General features: G+C 40.1%; 1 pseudogene; it reads right to left on the minus strand.

The window, feature by feature from the left end:
* Window positions 1-816, minus strand: LOC110286382 (annotated as a pseudogene).
* Between the last annotated feature and the right edge of the window lie 21082 nt (window positions 817-21898).

Below are 21898 nucleotides of genomic sequence, written 5' to 3' on the forward strand. Positions count from 1 at the left end.
GGTTTTCACAAGATGATCAGTGAATTCCTGATAAGGAGACTTGGTGAACACAGTCTCTTTCCAGAGGTCAGGGGTCAGGTAGCTGTAGGTCTTGGCGATGGCATCAAAGGGGCCTTGGCAAAGTTGCTCAGGGTGGCAGTGCAGCCTCTGGCTGAAGTGTAGCAGTCATCTATACCGGCCATCATCTTGGGCACAGGAGCGGAGACAATGCTAGTGCCTCTGGGGGTAGAGATAAGATACACCAGCACAGAGCCATAGCTGCCTGTCACTTTGCATGGAACAGTGTGGGGCTTGCCAATCTTGTTCCTCCAGTAGTCTCTTCGTACAGGGACAATGGAAAGCTTGGCCAAGATGATGCCCCCTTGGATGGCAGCGACAACCTCCTTGGAGCACTTAAAACCAAGATCAACATGACCCTTGTAGTCCCCAATAGCGACGAAAGCCTTAAACCTGGTCCGCTGGCCAGCCCGAGTCGAGTCTGCCTTTCTGCACTGGCATGATTTTTATAACCTCATCCTTTAGGGATGCACTCAGGAAAAAGTCAATGATCTCAGACTCCTTAATGTACAGGGAGAACAGGTAGATTTCTTCCAAGGACTTGATCTTCATGTCCTTAACCAGGCGGCCCAGCTTAGTGATGGGGCTCCACTCCTTGTCTTCAGCTTTGCCCCCACGAGCCCCGCGGCTTCGACCACTGCCATAGCCTCAACCACTACTACAGCCCCCTAAGACCAATGCCGAATTCGCAGAAGCCGCCTTGGCCTCCTAATCCTGGGCCCCCGGGTCCTCCGGGCCCTCCTGCTGCACTCGTGTCATCGCCATTTGGTGTTTTCCTGAAGAAGAAGAGGCAGCTACTTTGTATATTCTTATCCCACTGTTTCTCCAAGTCTTCCAGGAACTGTGATCCATTGAATTTCCTGAGATGTTCACTGTTTGTGACTCTCTTCCTGGTCTGCCTTTCTTACCATAGTGAATTTTGTGCTGCTGTAACAGAATAGTACAGACTTAATAATTTATAATGAAGTATATTTTGATCATGGATCTGGAGGCTAGGAAGGCCAAAACTGAGAGATTATATCAGGTGATTTATAACATTGCAATTCATCACAGGACAAGAAAATGTTCAGAGAAGAGATTGATTATATAGCATTAAGCCTTTTATAAACAACATTAATCCATTAATGAGAGTGAAGTTCTCATGACCTAATTAGCTGTTCACATTGTGGTGTTGGGGATTAAATTTACAGAACATGAATTCTGAGGCATAAAAATGTCATTGCATCACTGTGCCTGCCTTACCTTATTTCTATGGTCCAAATTCATAACTGGTTTTTCCACATGTCTCATTAATTTCCTTTCCTTTCTTTACTCCTGTCTTTGCATATCTGGGGAAATAAGAGCTTCTCTTACACCTTACTCTGCACTCCCACTGCTGGTTTCGGCCTGCGAAAAGTACTTACTACTAACTAGGTGTTATCTCTGAAATTTAATTAGGCAACCTTTCTACCTTTTTCTAGTAAATTCACCTAACTTCTAAGAGGCCATATACTAAAGCCTAGAAAATTAAGTGTATAATCCTTAACAGACATGTGTATGTATTTCCATATCATATTTTATTATTTGTCCTGAGGAGGTACTATATTTGAAAAGAAAAAATGCTACTCAGAAAAGTCCCTGCTATTTCTTTCTGTAGTTTCATCCCTATACTTCTCCACACTTCTCATGTGACTTTATTATTATTATTATTATTATTATTATTATTATTATTGGTATTCTATTAACTCAAGTTCATGTCAAGAAAAGGTAAATGATAGAGTTAGTTCTGATTATTCAGATTATGCCTCATACTAAAAGCAATGGAAAACGTGCTGGTTAGAATATTTAAAAACTCTTTAAATTACCAAAGGGTTGACAAAACCCTATGAAATTGGCAAGTTGAAAATCTTAAGTCAAAGTGAAAAAAAATCTAATAAATAAGAAGAGCACATAAACTCTTTTTACCCTGAGGCTATTTACTAAACTCTTCAGTTTAAGCGAAAATGTTCACGGCTAATGAGGCCTGAAGAACAGAAGACAAAGTACAGACACTGTCTGGTTATAATGAGCCCAATAGAGACGTATTTTAATAAAGGTGCAATGCCAAAAGCATTACAGTAATTTCCTCCTCCTAGAGCAAGTTTCTTTGGTCCTGAACAGATTGGGGATGGGGGAGGTGTTCTTAGGATATAGAAGAGATTAGTGGTATTCTTGTCAATTTCTCAACATAATTATAGAACATGTCAGAGCCCCCACATCTTCATGTTATTATCAGCAAAGAATATGTTAAGGGAAAATATATTCCTAGAGATAAAGAAGGCCATTCAAAAAGACTGAAAAATTCAGGGGCTGGAGAGATTCCTCAGTGGTTAAGAGCATTTGCCTCTCTTGCTGCAGATCAGAGTTCTTTTCCCACACCCACATGTTGGTTCCCAGCCATCTGTAGTTTCCATTCCAGGGGATCTAGTGCTCTCTTCTGACCTCCTTGGGTTCCTGCATGCATAATGCTACCCAGATACACACCACGGTACATACATATAATAAGTATTTTTAAAGAATAACAAATTTGATAGTATTATCCTAGAACTAACTAATGAGTTTATACTTAACAATGTCAATAGGCATAATCAAAATTTAAAATAAATATAAATGAAAAAATAGACAAATTAATAATAAAAGTAAAAGATTTTAGTATACCTCTTAATGAATCATATAAGTAGATCAAAAAGAAAGCATAAGCTAAGTGTGGTTGGTAATAGAGTTCTGTAATCTTACCCCCTCAAGTGGCTGAAACAGGATAGTAAGTTCAAAGCCAGAAAGGACTACATTATGAGGCCCTGTTTCAAAGATGTGCTCACTTGCAATAACGGCACATTATAGGAGCAGGCAACTGCTTTCTGTTTGGATTTGAGGCCTACTCCCAGAGAGAGAATTCATATCTGGTATTGCATACCTGGTCAAAAGCCTTAGGTTGAGGAAGTTCTGGAGTCTGTGGCAGAACCTCTTATTGTCATTTAATTAAATGGACATGATATGCTTGTGAAAACTGCCTTATCCACATTTATGCTCATGTCCGTCGCTTCGTGATGCTGTCTGGTTTCTTTGGAAAAGTTTCTTTCTGACTTGGTAGTAGTTACCAACGAGACTTATAACTGGTCAAAGTGTTGAGAGTAAGGGTTTGTTGAGTTCTCTGCCATACATAGAACATGCACATCTTCCCCTCCAAGGTTCCAGGGACATCAAGGAAGAACACATAGAAAGAATGGAAGAGCCAAAAGAATGGGTTCGTGTTGGGGAACATCTTCTAGGCAGGAAATGCCTGTTAAACTCTTGTAACTCTCCTGTTGAGAGCTTGGACTCTCAACAGCTGTGATTACCTGCACAGGACTAGACCAGTCACCATTTCCTATAGAGAGAAGATGGACTCCCAAGACACCTTCTTGAGGTTCTAGTTTTGCTTTCTATTAATGGTTGCTGTGATGGTTTGTATATCCTTGGACCAGGGAGTGGCACCATCTGAAGGAGTGGCCTTGATGGAATAGGTGTGACCTGGTTGGAATGGGTGTGTCACTGTGGGTGTGGGTATAAGATCCTCACCCTAATTGCCTGGAAGTCAGTCTTCCACTAGCAGCCTTTGGATGAAGACATAGAACTCTCAGCTCATTCTGCACCATGCCTGCCTGGATACTGCCATGCTCCCACGTTGATGATAATGGACTTAATCTCTGAACCTGTAAGCCAGCCCCAATTAAATGCTGTTTTTTATAAGACTTGCCTTGGTCATGGTGTCTGTTCACAGCAGTAAAACCCTAACTAAGACAGTTGCTAAGGAGGGGCACACATTTTCCTCAGTGGTGTAGCCACTAGTAAGTTGCCCATGCTCACTCGTGTTCCTGTAAGTAACCCTAATTAAAGCCATTAATTCACTAAAACCAACAAAGACGTGGAAGGAGACAGAGGACTAGTTAAGAAGAGGAAAGGGATCACCAGGAGTGGAATGAAACATAAAAGGATAATAGTAAATATGATCAAAATACATTATGTGCTCGTGTGCTGGCTTGTTTTTTGTCAACTGGACACAAATCTAGACATATCTGGGAAGAGGGAACCACAATCACGGAACCACCTTTGTCAGATTGCCTGTCATCAAGTCTATGGAGGCATTTCTCGATTAACCATTGATGTGGGAGGCTCAGTTCATTATGGGTGGTACCACCCCTATACTGATAGTCCTGGGCACTATAAGAAAGCGGGCTGAATTGTTTGGTAACTTTGCTTTTTTGAGGGTGTTGGAAGGGACACTTTATTTATATGTAAAGTGATTATTTCCATTTAGTCAAGGTACAGATTTGGTTTTGGCATTTGAGAGGCTATTTTCCTTGTCTTCCACCTTTCAATAAATACTAAGATTGATATCCACAAAAAAAAAAAAAAAAAAAAAAAAAAAAAAAGAAAGCAGGCTGAGCAAGCCATGGGAAGTAAACCAGGAAGCAGCATTTTCCGTGGCCTGTGCATCAGTTACTGCCTCAGGTTCCTGCTTGAGTTTTTGCTGTGACTTTACTCAATGATGCACTATTTCAGTGTCAGCTGAAATACACTCTTTCTTCCCAAGCTGCTTTTAGTTGTGGTGTTTTATCACAGCAATAGAAAGCAAATTAAGACAAAACTTATACAAATATCATAATCAAACACATTATTATATAAAATTAGTATATACTAATAAGAAACAAAAAGAGACACCAACTTTACCATTGTATGGACTTTCAAAATGTGTTGCCTATTCTACATAAAATAATTAATTTGACATCAAAGGCAGGAAGTTAGTAATAGATAATCCCATTCAGTGATATACATAGGTATTTTTTGTATACATTGATTCTTTTTACAATATTATTTCTTTGGAAAAATTCCTGGATTCATCCAGTAATTTATTCAACAAGCATATATTGAGTACTTGGTGCATCTTAGGCACTACTGTAGGTGTCTAATTTCATAACAAACAGAAAAGTAGACAAAACACTGTATCCTCATCAAGCTTACATGTAGTCAAGGAAGACAGTGGATAAACAGTAAACATAATAAATATGCACACAGTAAATATGGTACATGGTGTTAAGAACTATGAAGTGTAAATAGAAATGTTAAAAGGGATTGGAAGGTAATGAATATAGTTGTAAATTTAAAAAGAAAGAGAAAATAGACTTTACTGACAAAATGCTATTTTGTTAACTATTTGAAAGGGGAGAGGATAAAAAAAATGAATCTAGGTAACAAGGACAACAGACAGGGTAGTGGCTGCAGATAGTAGAAGCCCGTTATTATAGTCCCACCCTGTGTTATTCAAGCCCATTATCCCTGCCTTTGGTGTGCACGCATTTTTGCCAAGTTCCTTGCACATTGCTTTCCATTGTTGTCTTAGGCCAGGTTCTTACATAGCCAAGCCTGCATGTAGCTGAGGCTAGGCTAGTACTCCCGAGTCTCCTGCTTCCACCACACCTTGCTGCTGTTGGCCTCTAAGGGCTGACATATGTTAGTCTTGTGTCCTTGCGTTACTTGGGTTGCTTGCCTTCCCTGTGTAGAAAGCTGGACATACTGGGTGGCTCCCATAGGCAGTGAGTGACTTAACTGATTTCAAGATAGAAAAGACCAACCCCCTTGGCCAAATTCTGAGGCATGGTTTATACTTTAGAGTTCCCTTCAGAATGTTGTGAAGGCTTCTGTAGTCTCTGAAGTCTTATTGTTTGCTTAGCGTCTTCCCTCCCCTGCTCTTCCTACTTCCTTTCTAGTATCCCCTGGGAATGTTTCCTCAGTAAATCACTCACACATGAGGCCTCATTCCAGGTGTTTCTCTGAGAACAGCAGTAAGTTGTGGAGTTCTTTGTGAAACTCAAGGCCATGTCATGTTGAGATATCTAAAACTATTTCTCTCCACGTCCTGCTCTATACTGCACGGAAAAAAATGCACATTTTATATGAATGTAATTTGTAAAGGAAAATGTAAACATGCTTTTTTTTAAATGTGAGTTTTATACAACTTTAAAAAAATATTTAATTACCTACCTATGACAGGGCAACTGAAAAATAAAGAGAAACAAAATAGAAAAAAAATATAAGCGCTCATAATTCCTTTATGCAGAAGTACAGCTTCCTAGGAAATTTCTTCTTTTCACAGAAACATTTGAAGCTGATATGAACCTTCCTTTACAAAGTTGGAAGCATAGGAGCTACACCACTCTGTGATGTTCAATATATGAAATTAAATTTGACTTAAGGCTTCTAGCCCACTTGACCAGTGAACTATTTAATCACAGTTGATCAAGGTCAACTCTATCTCCCACCATGGTCTCTCTTATCTCATCAGAATTGAAAAGCTGGAAAACAGTAGAGTTCCATTTTTTGCATCTCTGTTCTTTAGCCATTCCACAAGGCCAGGAACTGCTCTATTTTGGAGTCAGGATCATTCCTAAGATTGTTTACTGAGACTGGGAGTTTGGATCTATAGTCCCTGTCCTTTTCACTATCTCATTGAGATGTTCTTTTCTGAGTTCCCGATAAGAATCTTGGGAAGTACTCATAAATTCCAAAGGCTCTGCTGCAGGCTGCTTTGGGTTTTCCCAGTCTTGGGAAATCCTCCCAGCTCCTCTACTTTCCCTTGGTCTCTCAATCACCTCTGCCCCATTCCTTTGAAGCATAATCTTCCCTAGGAACTCAGGATTTTAGTGAACAAAAGGCAGGAAGGGTGGTTGTTGACAGACAACAATTATTTTCAGTCCTATAACATCAGCTTCCCTGGGATTTAAAAGTACAATGAACCTGATTATCTTTTTGGAATTGGGAGTGGAGATTTAGAGAAAAGAAAAACAGCAAAGAAAAGACAAATATATATATATATACACACATACATATGTATATATTTGATTTATACATATATTATATGTGTGTGTGTATATACATATACATACACACACACACACACACACACATATATATATATGAATTAGAGCTGGCCACTTGGTATTAGAATTTTATCTTAAACAGTTCTCGATATGTATCCCTTGCTATCCTGAAACTCATTATGTAGTCCAGGATAGCCTTGAACTCACAGAGATCCCCATGCTGGGATTAAAAACCTGTGCCACCTTGTCCAGCCATAATCTATTTTTCTTTTTGTTTTTTGTCTTCTTTTGTGTGTGTGCATGTTTACATATATATGTGTGTGTATGTGTGTGTGTGTGTATTCATGTGTTTGCATGCACATGCATATGTATGTGTAGGCCAGAGGTCTACATTTGGCAGCTTGGACTTGGGGCTTACAAATTAGGCTAGGCTAGATGACCAGCAAGCTCTGCAGATCTTCCTCTCTGAGACCTTTCCAAAGCCAGGATTACAAGTACACACCACAGTGCCAGATTGTTACCTGGGTGTTGGAGATTGAACTTGGCTGGGTCCTCTTTTTGTGCAGCAAGTATATAAACCAACCAAGCCATGTGGTTTTGTCATTCTGGAGCTCAGAAGAAAAATATGTTTCTCATGTACAAAGGGGAAGAGAGATAAAGAGGACAGGAAACACAGGAAAACTCAAAGAAATGAGGTAAGTAGTTACTTCAGTTGAACATAAATGTAACAGTTTTTGTCCCTTCCTCTAGTTTTATGAGAACATTCATTCACCCACATAGAAATGGCATGGACCCACAGAGAGCAGAGAAACAAGACAATGTTTTTGCTGTTCTCTGGAGCTTCTCTAGGTCATGTTGTCCCTGTCAGTGGCTGCACATATATAGTTCACAGTCTCCTGCCCCTTCCATTGCTAGCAGGGTAAAGTCTCAGTAGATCCTGACTCTAACCAGGTCCCTTTTAAGAAAGCACAGGCCCCTTCTTCTTTTCCCTACATTTATCCTGAAAGGAAAGGGGCCAAAGGTTCAAGCTAGACTGTGATGATCCCAAGGTCTTTACATCCCCAGCGCACTTCCTGGCACCCAAGGAGCATGCTCCTGAAGTTGGTTAATCAGTTTATATGAGCAGGGAGAAAGTAGAATTCTTCTTTGGGAAAAAGCTGAGAACTGTACTGCAGGCTCAGTATTTACAGACAAGGAGATGCTTAGTCACAGAAGGACCCAGTGTATGGAGAACATTTGAAAGAAAGTAATCTAGTCTTAGCAAAGATAGATCATCTGTCACTATGGAAGAGCAGGTGAATAGCTTCTGGCAGCCCCCTTTCCCCCTCACCATGAGTAATGAGAGAGGAGAATGAAAATAGGGGCATTGGGTGACCTCTCTCTTCAAGTGTCCTGGGAGTTAACTGCCCAGATCAGAATTGTTAGTGAAACCACAAAGGGGGCAATCACATTAGCAAAGTGATGTTTAGGTACTTCTGATGAATTCTCCTGAAACATTTGTCATTCCTTTCTCAAAGTTAGAAGAAATAAATTACAGCTATTTTTTTTGGAAGTAGGAAACAGGAAATATCAAATAAATCATATAATGAATAAGAGTCCTATGAAAACCAGCAGTAGTTTCACTGCCTAGGGCTGAACTGGCAGCCAACACCCTGGGGGCTAGTTCAGAGTGTTAGGGCAATAATGTAGTTCTTAGAAGGAACACCATAAACACATAGTATTGAACATAGCTTGTCACTGAGTCAACAAATATTGAACCTTTGGTCATACTTTCGTTAAACTTCTGCCACAAATCACCCATCACCGTAAACTTTAGGTGATAAAGGAGAGGACAACCTAGAAAATTTGTGTCTATGGGGAGCTGTTCTTTCCAGCACATCAAAATGATGAACTCTCTGCTATTAGTAGAACAAAGGGAAGTCTTCCTATGCATGTCAAATCCATCCATCTAATTGGCCAAGCATCTTTTCATGCTGAAAGTAACTGTCTCTCTTCTGTTCCTCCTCACATTAGAGCCTTGCCTGATCTTCAAAATTTAGAAACAACTTCAGACAACTCGTAGATAGACAGCTTCTCTAAAATGAACAATTCTGAAACTTAGTGACTATCTGGGACTTCGTGAAGAAGACAGAAAGTGTGCCCCCTCAAACCATATGCACACTCACCATTACCTTTTGGTATTTAATACCTATCTCAGGCTTTGATCATAGCACCATGGATCTTTGTGCAATTTAATGATTAAAAATATAAAGATATGAGCCGGGTGGTGGTGGTTCACGCCATTAATCCCAGCACTTGGGAGGCAGAGGCAGGCGGATTTCTGAGTTCGAGGCCAGCCTGGTCTACAAAGTGAGTTCCAGGACAGCCAGGGCTAAACAGAGAAACCCTGTCTCAAAAAACNCATATATATATATATATATATATATATATATATATATATATTTAATCCCATCATCTTAGTTTCTATATTTTTGACATTACATAGAAATTTATTTTATTAAAAATTTTAATGTGATGTTCCTTTAATATATGACAAGGATTTTTTTATGAACTCGGTTTTTATAATTTAATATTTACCACAAATCCATGAGGTGGGCACCACTATTATGGTGATTTTGTCAAAGAAGAAATGGAACTTGAAGAGATTTTCACGGCTAATTATAACAAAGGCTTAGACTCAAATCCAGATTCTATGACTAGTTAGATATGTTCTCAATCAAAAGATGTTCCAGGGTAGGTCAAAAGCTTCAGTTTTCTTAACACTTCATAAATAGCTGATGATATACTTGTAAAGATTTAAGAATTGGGGACAGGAGGGTGTGGGATAAGAAAGGTGTAGGGGATAGGTTAACCCAAACTAAGGATGTATGAAGATATTTTATGAAAACAGGTTAATTTGTAAGCTAATTAAAAGTATCATTTTTTTTTAAAAAGTATCATTTTAAGCCAAAAGAATTTGAAACAGAGGTACCCCACATGGATGAACAATATTCTTTCCAGAAGACAATGAGTTATTAAATAAAAATATCAGTGAAGACACAGGGTACTTCCCTATGAGTCAGGGGGGGTCTCATGGACACCCCAAACAACACAAGTTATTGTTATTGCTTTTAGTTGCATACCATAGCCAAATGGTAAGGCCCTACTGCTGACTACACCACATACTTTAGTTTCAGGCATAGAGAAATCAATCTTGAACTGACTAGAAAATGTACTCCTTGCTGGCTGGCTTTCAGAATGCTGGAGGTGCTATGCAGGTCAATAAGGTAGAAAAGACAACAACAGTCTTACCTAGTATTGAACTTCAAATGCAATAATACTGACCTGACAAACAAGGCATAGCCAGTAGTGCAATAGTGGCCAAACTAAATGAGGATAATTAACCACCCTCTTGATCAGATTTGACAAGGGAACTCATAGCCAGTTCTGTACACATGCCCAAAACTTATTGTTAGGGAGGTTATAAGCTCTAAAGGGGAACCTAATGTTACTGTTATGTTAAATAGTTATATTGTCAAACTGTCTCCTGGATCTTTATTTTTATATCTATAGGTTTATGCTGCTCCCAGCCTTGGTCAGAAAGGCTTCTTGTTGCATTGGTTAGTAGTAACTGTTCCAGGAGCTGAGAATAAACGACAGAAAGTTCTCAGCTGTGAATGGGACACCTAGATCAACCTCTTGTAAGGCTCAGAGAACATCACAAAGGAGAAAGAAGAAAGAAAGAAGAGTTGGAGGATAGGAAGGAGTGCTGTACACTACCGTTTTCTGGAAATGACATGGCTGTTGGATACACAAACTCACAGCAACTGTGATAACATGCATAAGTTCAAGCCAGCTGAAACTCTAGCATGGACTGTAGAAGAGCCCATGAGGCCCAGACTGTATTTGAGGAGATATTGGTAGTTGATGATGGCTGGGGGAGGAAGAGTCATTTTGAGGGGGAGGATGTGGACACTGGCCATTGGCCATGCCCAAGTGGGTGACGACATACCCATGTACATGTGGGCGGCACCAATTGGACTCACTGAGAAAGTCATACAAGTAACAGAGGAAGACATGAAGTTGGGAATGAGATGTATCGGGATGATCCCAGAGAGAACCGGAGGAGAACTTGGAGGTACATATGTCCAAGATTTACTCTAAGTATTTGAAAATTTCAAAGAATAAATAAAATATATTCTTAAATTTAAAAAGTCATAACATTTATTTATACTGTTTTTAAAGTTAATTTTAAATTTAATACATTGAATTTTGTACAATGCATTTTGATCCTATTCACACCAATCCTTCTCTCTAACTCCTTCCAAATGAATTCTCACCTTTCAACCCTCCCAACTTTATGCTTCCTCTTTTAATCTAAATCTAATAACCTATCAACTCCAATTTGTGCTGTGCATGTACTCCTGGGTGTGGAGCCATCTACCGTGCCCTGGCCTTAATGAAAACATGGAGTCATGCCCTTAAAGAAAATTGACTCTCTCATTTCCATAAGCTATCAACTATTCATAGCTCTTCAGCTGGGAGTGGGAACTACAAACTCCTCACTTCATGCTAGACTTGATAATGAGCAGAGCCTGTGAGGGCTAGGAGTTCATGAGCGCAATGTCCCTGTTACAGATCTGGTGAGGCCAGACAGAGCTGTATTGAATATACAGCCGAGGGACAGTTGGACAATAAGTTCACTCAGCAGAATAATAGCTATAGATTCTTTCCCGGGCCTCTGATCTCTTTACAGTACCAGGCATACCTTGACTCACATGGAGCAGGTCTTAAATCCAACTAGACAGTAGTTAGTAACCTCCCAACAAAACTGGTGCTTCATGGATAGGCATATCTTGCCACACTAATTATTATTTATAGTACACAGATATGTAAGATTTCGATGAGATACACACACCTCCATTCCCCAACTCCCATTCTTGCCAGAAGTAATCTGTATAGCACCTCTGAGTATATGAAAGCTGGCCAACAGGGAAGAAGTTTCTTGGTCAGCATCAATTTGATTTCTCCATGTCCTGTGACCAAAATGTGTGGTGTCTTCATCAACAGGATTAGTAGGTAACTAATAGCAATAGTGTAATAGATGTGTTGGTTTTGAAGTATCCAGGACACCTGTGAAGAATGGGGAGGTATCCCATACCTAGTGTGTAGGATAACTCCAATTAAATATATATAAATATATAAATTATATGTTTAAATATAAGTGATATATAATTATATATAAAGCTTATTAAGAAATACATTTCCATGTGACTTTTTCAAACAAAAAGTGTTAGTTACCCCTCCGCCAAGTATCTCTTCTACCCTACTCTTCCATCCCTCTCTCCACTTGAACCTCCCTTTTCATAATTCTTTCTCCCATATTTATATCATCTATGATAATCATGCTATTTAAAATAAGAAGAGGTTTTACATCACCATGTATTTTTCCTTTTCTCTTCTCTTTTAACATGTTCTTTTTGCTTTTGTGATGCTGAAGATTGAACCCCATACATGTTAAACAAGTGGTCTACTGGTCATCTACACCCACAACATGTTTTCTGAAATACATTTATTAGCATATTTGTAAAAGAGTTAAAGAATTAAATACAATTTTTACATCCCAGAATAGTTGATCAGTGGCACCTAATTGAAGTCCTAGAAATAAATCCACACACCTGTGGACACATTTTTTTTTTTTATAAAGAAGCAAGAAATACATATTAGAAAAAAGGCAACATCTTCAAGAAATGGTGCAGGTCAAACTGGATGTCTGCCTGTAAAAGAATCTAAATAGATCCATACCCATCACCCCGCACAAACTCAACTACAAGTGGATCAGAGACCTCAATACAAAACCAGATGTACTTAATCTAATGGAAAAGAAAATGGGAATAGCCTTGAACTCACTGGCATGGGAAAAGGCTTTCTGAACAGAACACTGTTAGCACAAGCACTAAGTTCAACAATTGATAAATGGGATCCCATGAAACTGAAAAGCTTCTGTAAGGCAAAGGACACTGTCAATAGGACAAAGCAGCAACCTATAGAATAGGATAAGATATTTTTTAAAATAACTACACATCTGATAGAAGGCTAATATCTAAAATACATAAAGAACTAAAAAAAAACCCCTAAATATCGAGAAACCAAATACTGCAATTTTTTTTTAAATGGGATACAGATCTTAACAGAAAATTCTTAATAAAGGAAACACAAGTGGCTGAGAAACAAAGAAGTGTTCAACATCCTTGACCATCAGGGTAATGCAAATCAAACCTAGTTTGAGGTTTTATCATACATCTCTCAGAATGGCTAAGATCAGCCAAACAAGTGACAGCTCATGCTGGTGAGGATGTGGAGCAAGGGGAAGAATCACACATTGGTGGTGGGAGTGCAAATCAATTTAGACACTATGAGAATCAATGTGGCAGTTCCTCAGGAAGATGGGAATTGATTGACCTCAAGATCCAGCTACGTCACTCTTGAGCATAGACCCAAAGGATACTTCATCCCATCACAAAGACACTTGCTCAGTCATGTTCATAACAGCTCTATTAATAATAACCTGAAATTGGAAACAGCCTAGATGTCCCTCAACAGAAGAATGGATAAAGAAAATGTGGTGCATTTACACAATAGAGTATTACTCAGCTGTTAGAAACAATGACATCGTGAAATTTGTAGGCAAATAGATGCAACTAGAAAAGATCATCCTGAGTGAGGTAACCCGGACACAGAAAGATGAATATTTGTTTACATGTGGGTATTAGGTATGAAGTCAGTGACAGACAACCAAGCTAAAATGCATAGAACCATTGAGGGTAGGTATAGAGTAGGGGGCTAGAGAGAACATATAGATTGTATCAGGAAACAGAAATAGAATAGATAGCTATGCATATATGTGGACACAAGAATGGGAGGATCAAGGAGGGAGGGCAGGGTAGGGGACAAGCAGTTGCTGGAGGGAATATATGGAGAGACAGTTAAAAAATAAGGAACATTTGTGGGGTAATACAGAAATCTAATACAATAGAAATTTCCTAAAATATATACAATATATATCAAGGCACTCTAAGTGAAATCACCAAATAATAGAGACAGAATCCCAACTGACCATTTCTCATCATGTCACCAAACAAAGTTTCTGGTACCAGGATTGGGTTATATCCAATTGAGTTTTTGGCCAAAGGGCCCTCAGAGGAACCCCCAAACAAGCCAGGTGATTACCAAGACTATAGGTTACTCTCTGCAAACTGAAACTGAGACTGAAGACAACACCTACACAACAAGCAGGTGTCACACTGGTGTCCACTCCACAGAACCTTCACCCCTCCATGCTAGCCATCTTTGGGACAGAAATGTACTCTGCATGCTACCTAAAGAGAAGGGTAAACACCAAGTCAGCCACAAACCCTTTATCTTCAAATGCCGTCCTGCCTGCAAGATGTGCTGGGATAATGGTGGCCCAAAGCTTGTGGGAGTAGCAAATAACTGATGTGACTTAAGGCCCACTCCATGCGATGGAATCCATTCCCAGCACTGCTTGCGTGAGCCAGAGCTAGAGATTAGATAGCCCAGTGACCAAGAGTAAAACCAAATAACATGATTTCAAAAAGGAAATCTTCAGAAGCTCTCAGCTGCCCTACCCGATCTCTTCCCAGATCCACCTCTCCCTCCCATTCCTCGCAACTTTGTGTCCTTTAAAGACAAAACCTTTAAGACAAAGTTATTCAGTCCAAACTATTCTTGGGTGTGTGGTCTTCCCCTAGAGCACAGTAAACTTACTGAGGGCTCCACTGTTAGAGAGAAAGCTGCCCCTTCCTCTCCCAGAAGCTAAGAACTACCAACTACAGCTACGGGTGGGACTATGTGCTCACTGCACACTCCATGCTGGGATTTGGTCTGGGATGGCCTTGCACAGGTCTTATGAATGCTACTGCATCTGCTGCCAGTTCATATATACAGCTGCTCGACTGTGTCATGGTGCATAGTTTTTATTTTGTTTTTTTTTTTAATAAAATTTTTTTGCTAATGATTTTCCCGTTTATATTCAAGGAAAATGCTAATCTTCAACACCATCCCTGTTTTGGTCTGGTCTTTGTAGGATTTTGGTATCAGGATAAAAAGCTAACTAATGAAATCAGTATTTTCTCTTCGATTGCTTTCTAGAATTCGTAGTAATTCTTCTTTGAAGATCTGGCAGAATCAATTCTGTAATTTCCTGTATAAATTAGTGTGAGTTATCCTACTTTCATTTTTAATGATTTTCACTTATGTCTCTATCACGGAAATGTCTTCTTCGATTTTTTTCCACGTCCTTAAAAAAGTGTGTCGCCTTGTGATTTCACAGCTACTCCTAAATGTGGTATATTTTGATTAGTGGAGCTTCTGGTGTGGCACTTTCTGAGGGCTCTTGGGGACATTATATCTGTAATTTCATGCCCTGTGAGAGGACCTATAGGAAAAGGCAAAACTCGTTCCTTTGAGAAGTCACGGGGCTCAGGTGTTCAATGAGGCCCATCTTCCTGGTTACTGGAAAAGGCTCTCTCACTTACAGTGAGCATCAGGTAGCACAGGGAAGGCAACTACTGTAAAACTCCAAAACTGCAGATAAGAAGGAGCGCTGCAGCCAAGTGAACCTGAGAAAATGATGCCACAGGATACTTCCTTCTGCCTTTACCCTGCTCTACTCCAGTGCAAGAGCGTTTGCTTGGTTGTTTGTAGTGCATTATTGATTATTGATCCAAATTGTACTTTCCTATTGTTTTCAATTACAAGAGCAAGCCTGGATGTAAAAATTCAACAATACAGGCATTTACAGATTAAAAAATTCACTTTCTACCCTTTCTTTTCTTGTTTTCCTTTCTCTTCTTTATACTTTCTTTGGTTCTGACTTTTTGCTGAAGTTACCTGTGTTTCCATTTATTTACCTGAGTTCTCCATGCCTTTCCATAAGCATTTTAAAGAAGCAAGGCATCTGTGTTCAAAAATCCATGGTTACGGTGCATAAAATCCTGGTTATCACTTACTGAATGTGCTGTCTTGAAGCACTATCAGCCCTCCCTTCCCCATTCAAAGGTCCCTGTCCGGAGTGACTCGGCTCTTCAGACATCTTAGAGCACCTGGTGACACCAAGCCAAGTGGCACTAACTTAAACACGTTACACGTGTCCTCTCTAAGGTTCACGGATCTTTGTGGAAGAGGGGCTCAAAAGATTGCTGCTGAGAACATCCAGGAAACAGTGTTTTCCAAACAAAGCAGGGCAGTTGCGCACAGCAATTGTGACTCCATGAACAAGCTCTGGTCAGGCAAAGGTCCATCATAGAGAGGGCAAGAAATCCCACCACTAGCTGGGGGTCTATCAGCATTTAATCACTGCTGGCGAGATAGTCAGGTTGTTTATTTTTTAATGACGCTTGGTAGGCAGAGAAAACTCCAGGGCAGGCCCCACTCCCAAGAGTCCTTGGGCGACGCGACGCAAATTAGATTTTAAAAATGTGTTCAAGGCACACTGATTGAGATTCTCAGAGTTAATAAAAATATTGTTTTTAAAGGGGATCTGCCTAACCTTTTAGCATCTTGGCTAAACAATATATCCTCAGTACCTGTTCGTTTATAACTTGAGGTGGAATGTTACTTTGTGGATCACCACTGTGAAATGCTTCAGGCAGTGAACTTGGCTGGAAGAAACCTCGACTAACTTTGCTCCCTAGGCCAGTAGCTGGTATTTGAGGATAGAGAGCTTTGAATGGCCAGTCACCTGTTCTAGGCATTCCTTTGTTGTTACTTTACTTCCCAGTTAAAGGAGTTAGTATACTTTTGTTACACAAACATGCCTCAGGCTTTTGTGTTAGTTTCAGCTCTTCTAACAGTTAAGCACCTAATGACAGCAAACAGGAAGTGACTCAGTGGCTGGACTCTGTAGCTGGACTTCTTGCCCTGCTCTCTGCTGGCTGTGTGATGCCAGATAACCTTTAAAAAAATCAATGAAATAGATGTTGATTATGGCAATTGTAGGAGAGAATATTTTGAACAGTGTTCCTCTTACAGTCCCATGCGAGTATAGTCGGAATGTAGTGATTATATAGAAAGTATCTGTTGACTTAGATATGACAAAGGAATCTAAAGGTCATTCAGTTTGGGCTTACGTGCTTTATGAAAATGTCACTGTACAAGAGGACTCATTGTGAACTCTGAAAAACAAAACAAAACAAACAAAGGCAAAAGAACAAAAGGTAAAGGTTTTAGAAATCATTAAATTATGTGGTGTCTCCAGGCAATATCCCATTCAGTCCTTTGTCCTCCCCTGTCTTGATCGTGTGTATGACAATAGCAGATGTAGGAGTCTTTGTATTAGAACTGATGAAGTCAAGCTTAATAGAATACTTATGATAAGCCCTCTCTGAGGCAGCATGGGTTGAGAGTTGACCTTCTACTTGTAGCATGAAAGGATAATATGCTGATTTAGAAATTTGCTCACCAAATGTCTTCCTTAATTTATGTTATGTCCTAGTAGCCACCACAGCTCTTAAAGGAACAATACTTTAGCCTATCTCCTTAAATCACAACACTTTCTTCTATCTAGCATTTTCCTCATTAAACAAAGATGCTTACTGTCTGACAGGAAAGCACTCCTGATATTGCCTTAATCTTCTCTCAGTCTGGACCTGTGGATAATGTCTCTCTTAATAGTACCTTCAATTCCTTGAGTTCTTCATCATTTTAATTTACATCCTTTTACTGCTCACTCAGACCTCAGTCATGGGTTTTCTCTGCTGCGCCAGGGGAGTCCTTGCTTTCGCTGAGGCTGCTGTTGTTGCTGCCCCTGGAGAAAATTCCCCTGACAGGGTGCTCAGGGGCTTCATTTACACATTCATGAGATTGGGGCTCAGCTGGCTCTTGGTCCCACTCTGCAGCCTCTCTACTTGTCCTAGTTATCTTTCTATTGCTATGATGCTTGGGAAAGAGAGCACTCGAGGTTTCCTCCATGAAAAATCCCTCCCTCTTATGATGGCAGAGCAAAGAATTGCCTAGGCCTGATGCAAGGGTTGTACTAGCTCATTAAATGCCTCCTCACTTCTATTATATTCTTGTTGCTTTCCTTGGTACATTCTCAATGAGAGTTTGCAGCAAGGGGTCCCTGTTTTTGTTTTTTTTTTTTTTTTTTTTTTTTGTGTGTGTGTATGTGTGTGTCTTTCTAAAAACACCTGAGACAGTTAGTCTAAGTAGCCACTGAATAAGGTTGGGATCAGTATTGGAGTACTCACCTAGCAATGTAAGGTTTGGGGTTCAATTCCCCAGTACCCAAAAAGAAAAGATAGCAAAAAAGAAAGCCCCTCCCTTTCGCAAGAGGAGAAGGCCAAGAAAGAGAGAACATAAGGAAAGTTCAGAAGCCAGTGAAGAAATGAAAGTATGTTGTATCCAGGATGATGAGGTCCTAGACAACCATTAGAGTCCTGAGCCTTGGAATGGAGAAGCAGCAGCTGAGAGAGATAGTAGAGCTGAAAGGCACCCAAGACAGCAAAGTGCTTTGCACGGGTGCCTAAATACAATAATACCACTAAAGGGAAGGGACATAACCTGTGCAAGAATCAATTCATTTTTACTACCATGTGTAAATGGTAGGTTCAAAATAAAAATTAGGTTAATTTAATTTTAATCATATCGTATTTCTTGTCCACTTGATTTTCTTTCTTCTCCTATCCTTTCTTTTTTGGGACAGGATCCCCTTATATCACCCCAGCTGATCTCACTGTTGCCACACCAGCCATCCAAGTGCCAGTGTTACAAGTATGTACTATCATACCTGATTTGCCTATTAGATTCTTAAGAGAAAAATAATGTTCACACACATAAATCTGTGAAAGGCTTATACTTCTTATATCTGTCTGTGAGCTTGCCTTTTAGGGGGGTGGATAATGTAATTATTAATATAATTGATTTTATTTTTGCTTTTTGAGACAGGATATCACTATGTTTCCCTGGCTGCTCTAGAATTTCCTATGTAAATCAGAGATCTGCCTGCCTCTGCCTCCCAGGTGCTATGATTAAAGGCATGCATAGCAATGGCTGACATTGGTAATAATACTAGTCTGTCATAGGTAACAGTGACTTTTGGATGGGATTCTGTGCAAATGTTGTTTGTAGAGATTAAGAGGACAACAAGCAAATTGATCCATTCTTATCTCCTCAAACAAAGCTCAAGTTCAATGGATCAAGAACCTCCACATACGATGAATATAATAGAAGAGAAAGTGGAGAAGAACCTCAAATTCTTGGGCACAGGAGAAAACTTTCTGAACAGAACACCAATGGCTTACGCTGTAAGATCAAAAATTGACAAATGGGACCTCATAAAATTGCAAAGCTTCTGTAAGGCAAAGGACACAGTCAATAGGGCAAACTGGCAACCCACAGATTGGGAAAAGATATTTACCAATACTACATCCAATAGAAGGCCAATAGCCAAAATATACAAAGAACTCAAGAAGGTAGACTCCAGAGAACCAAATAACCCTATTAAAATGTGGAGTACAGAGCTAAATAGAGAATTCTCAATTAAGGAATTTTTAATGGCTGAGAAGCAACTAAAGAAATGTTCAACATCCTTAGTCATCAGGGAAATGCAAATCAAAACGACCCTGACAGTCCACCTCACACCAAACAGAATGGCTAAGATTAAAAAAAAACCCTCAGGTGACAGCAGATATTGATGAGGATGTGGAGAAAGAGGAACACTCCTCCATTGTTGGTGGGATTGCAAGCTTGTACAACCACTCTGGAAATCAGTCTGGCAGTTCCTGAGAAAATTTGAAACCCAGCAATACCACTCCTGGGCATATACCCAGAAGATGCTCCAACATATAACAAGGATACATGCTCCACTATGTTCATAGCAGCCTTATTTATAGTAGCCAGAAGTTGGAAAGAACCTTCAATAGAGGAATATATACAGAAAATCTGGTATGTTTACACAATGAAGTACTACTCAACTATTAAAAACAATGACTTCAGAAAATTCATAGGCAAATGGATGGATCTAGAAAATATCATCCTGAGTGAGGTAACCCAGACACAAAAGAACACACATGGTATATACTCACTAATAAGTGGATATTAGCCCAAAAGCTCACAATGCCCATGATACAACCCACAGACCAGATGGAGCATAGAAGAAAGAAGACCAGGGTGTGGATGCTTCAGTCCTGCATTGAGAGGGGAACATGATGATTGTGGGAGGTGCAGGGAGAGGGGAACCTGGGAAGGAGAGAGGAGGGAGAGGAAATAAGGGTGGCAGTCTCAGGAATTGGAGGAGATGTGAGAGTGGTACAGAGGGTCAGGAAATTGAACAAAAATATGTAGCAGGGGGATGGGGAACTGGGGATAGCCACTGGAGGGTCCCAGACACCAGGGAAATGAGAGGCTCCCACGACTCAACAGGGATAACTTTAGCCAAAATGAGCAGAGAAGGGGGAGACAGAACCTGTTGAGACTACCCCCAGTAGATAGGCATGGCCCCTGGTCAAGGGATGGGGCCACCCACCCATCTCAAAGTTTTTAACCCAGAAATGTTCCCGTCCAAAGGAAGAATAGGGACAAAAAATGGAACAGAGACTGAAGGAAGGACCAAATGGGGACTGCCACACCTGGGAATACATCATGTTTGCAGATACCAAACCCAACACTGTTGCTGTTGCCAAGAGGCACTTGCTGAGATGAACCTGGTGTGGCTGTTCCTTGGGAGGTTCTCCCAGCAACTGACCAATGCAGATGTGGATGCTTGCATCCAATCATCAGACTGAGCTCAGGGACCCTGGTGGGGGAGCTGGAGGAGCAGAGGAGAATTGCAACCCCATTGGAAGAACAACATAGGCTGACCTGACCACCCAGTTCTCCCAGAGTCTAGGTTACCAACCATGGAGTGTACCTGGAGGAATCCATAGCTCCAGATACATATGTACAGAGGATGGCCTTGCCTGACAGCAATGGAAGGGGAGGCCCTTGTTCCAGGGGAGGTTTGATGCCCCAGAGTAGGGGGATGCTGGAGCTATGGGGCGGGAGAGTGTGGGTGGGTGGGAGAGCACCCTCATATAGGCAAAAGGGAGGGGGGATGTGGGATAGGGGGTTGGTTGAGGGGGTATCGGGGAACTGAGATATCATTTGAGATGCAAATAAATGGAATAAATAATAACAATATAATAATAATAATAATAATAATAATAATAATAATAATAAAGGACATCAAGTTGGCAGGAGTCTAGGCATCCCTAAGCAGCTATCTACAGTCTTCCTGCTCTTGCCTATGTAATATGAAGTTTATTATAATATTCCCTAAAATAGAAGATTCAGGCTCAAAAGTTCATAGCTATCTCACAGTATATATCTATACACCTATGACAGTTTTGTTTTTGTTTTTCCCTTGTATGACTTTGGAGCCAGTTATGAAAGAAATTCCTAATATTTTAACACAATGACTAAATAACTATAAGCTTGCATTGTAAATTCTTATGCTTCTTAAAGAACAACGTTATCTCTTCACTTCAGTGTAAGATTTATATGTCACATTTTCACTGTCATTACAGCTCCAGAGAAATAAGACTAATATTTCTTTCAGTCTGGTAAAAATGCAAGGACAGAGCTATCAATTGGTTATACTTGAGTAAGACCAGCTAGAATGTTCTTTTCGTGGTTGCACTTATTTATTTTTTAAAGTCTCAGCTCTAGAAAGCATATTCAGAACACAATCAAACAACACTCCATTTTATAATAGGATCAACATGGCTTTCTCCTTTTTAGGTACAGAATGGTTAAAAAGGGACATTAGTTTTCTCCAGTATCCTTCACATGTGAGAGCCAATGTAAAATACTAGCTATTTCCTTCTTAGACTCTTCAGAGATTCGTAGAGGAAAGTCCCATGAGCTCTGAGCTGTGGCATGGGATCTGCTGGATGGAAAGAAGCAGTCACCAAGCAGAGGGTGTGTAT

Source organism: Mus caroli, chromosome X, assembly GCF_900094665.2.
Source record: "Mus caroli chromosome X, CAROLI_EIJ_v1.1, whole genome shotgun sequence".
Taxonomy (NCBI): domain Eukaryota; kingdom Metazoa; phylum Chordata; class Mammalia; order Rodentia; family Muridae; genus Mus; species Mus caroli.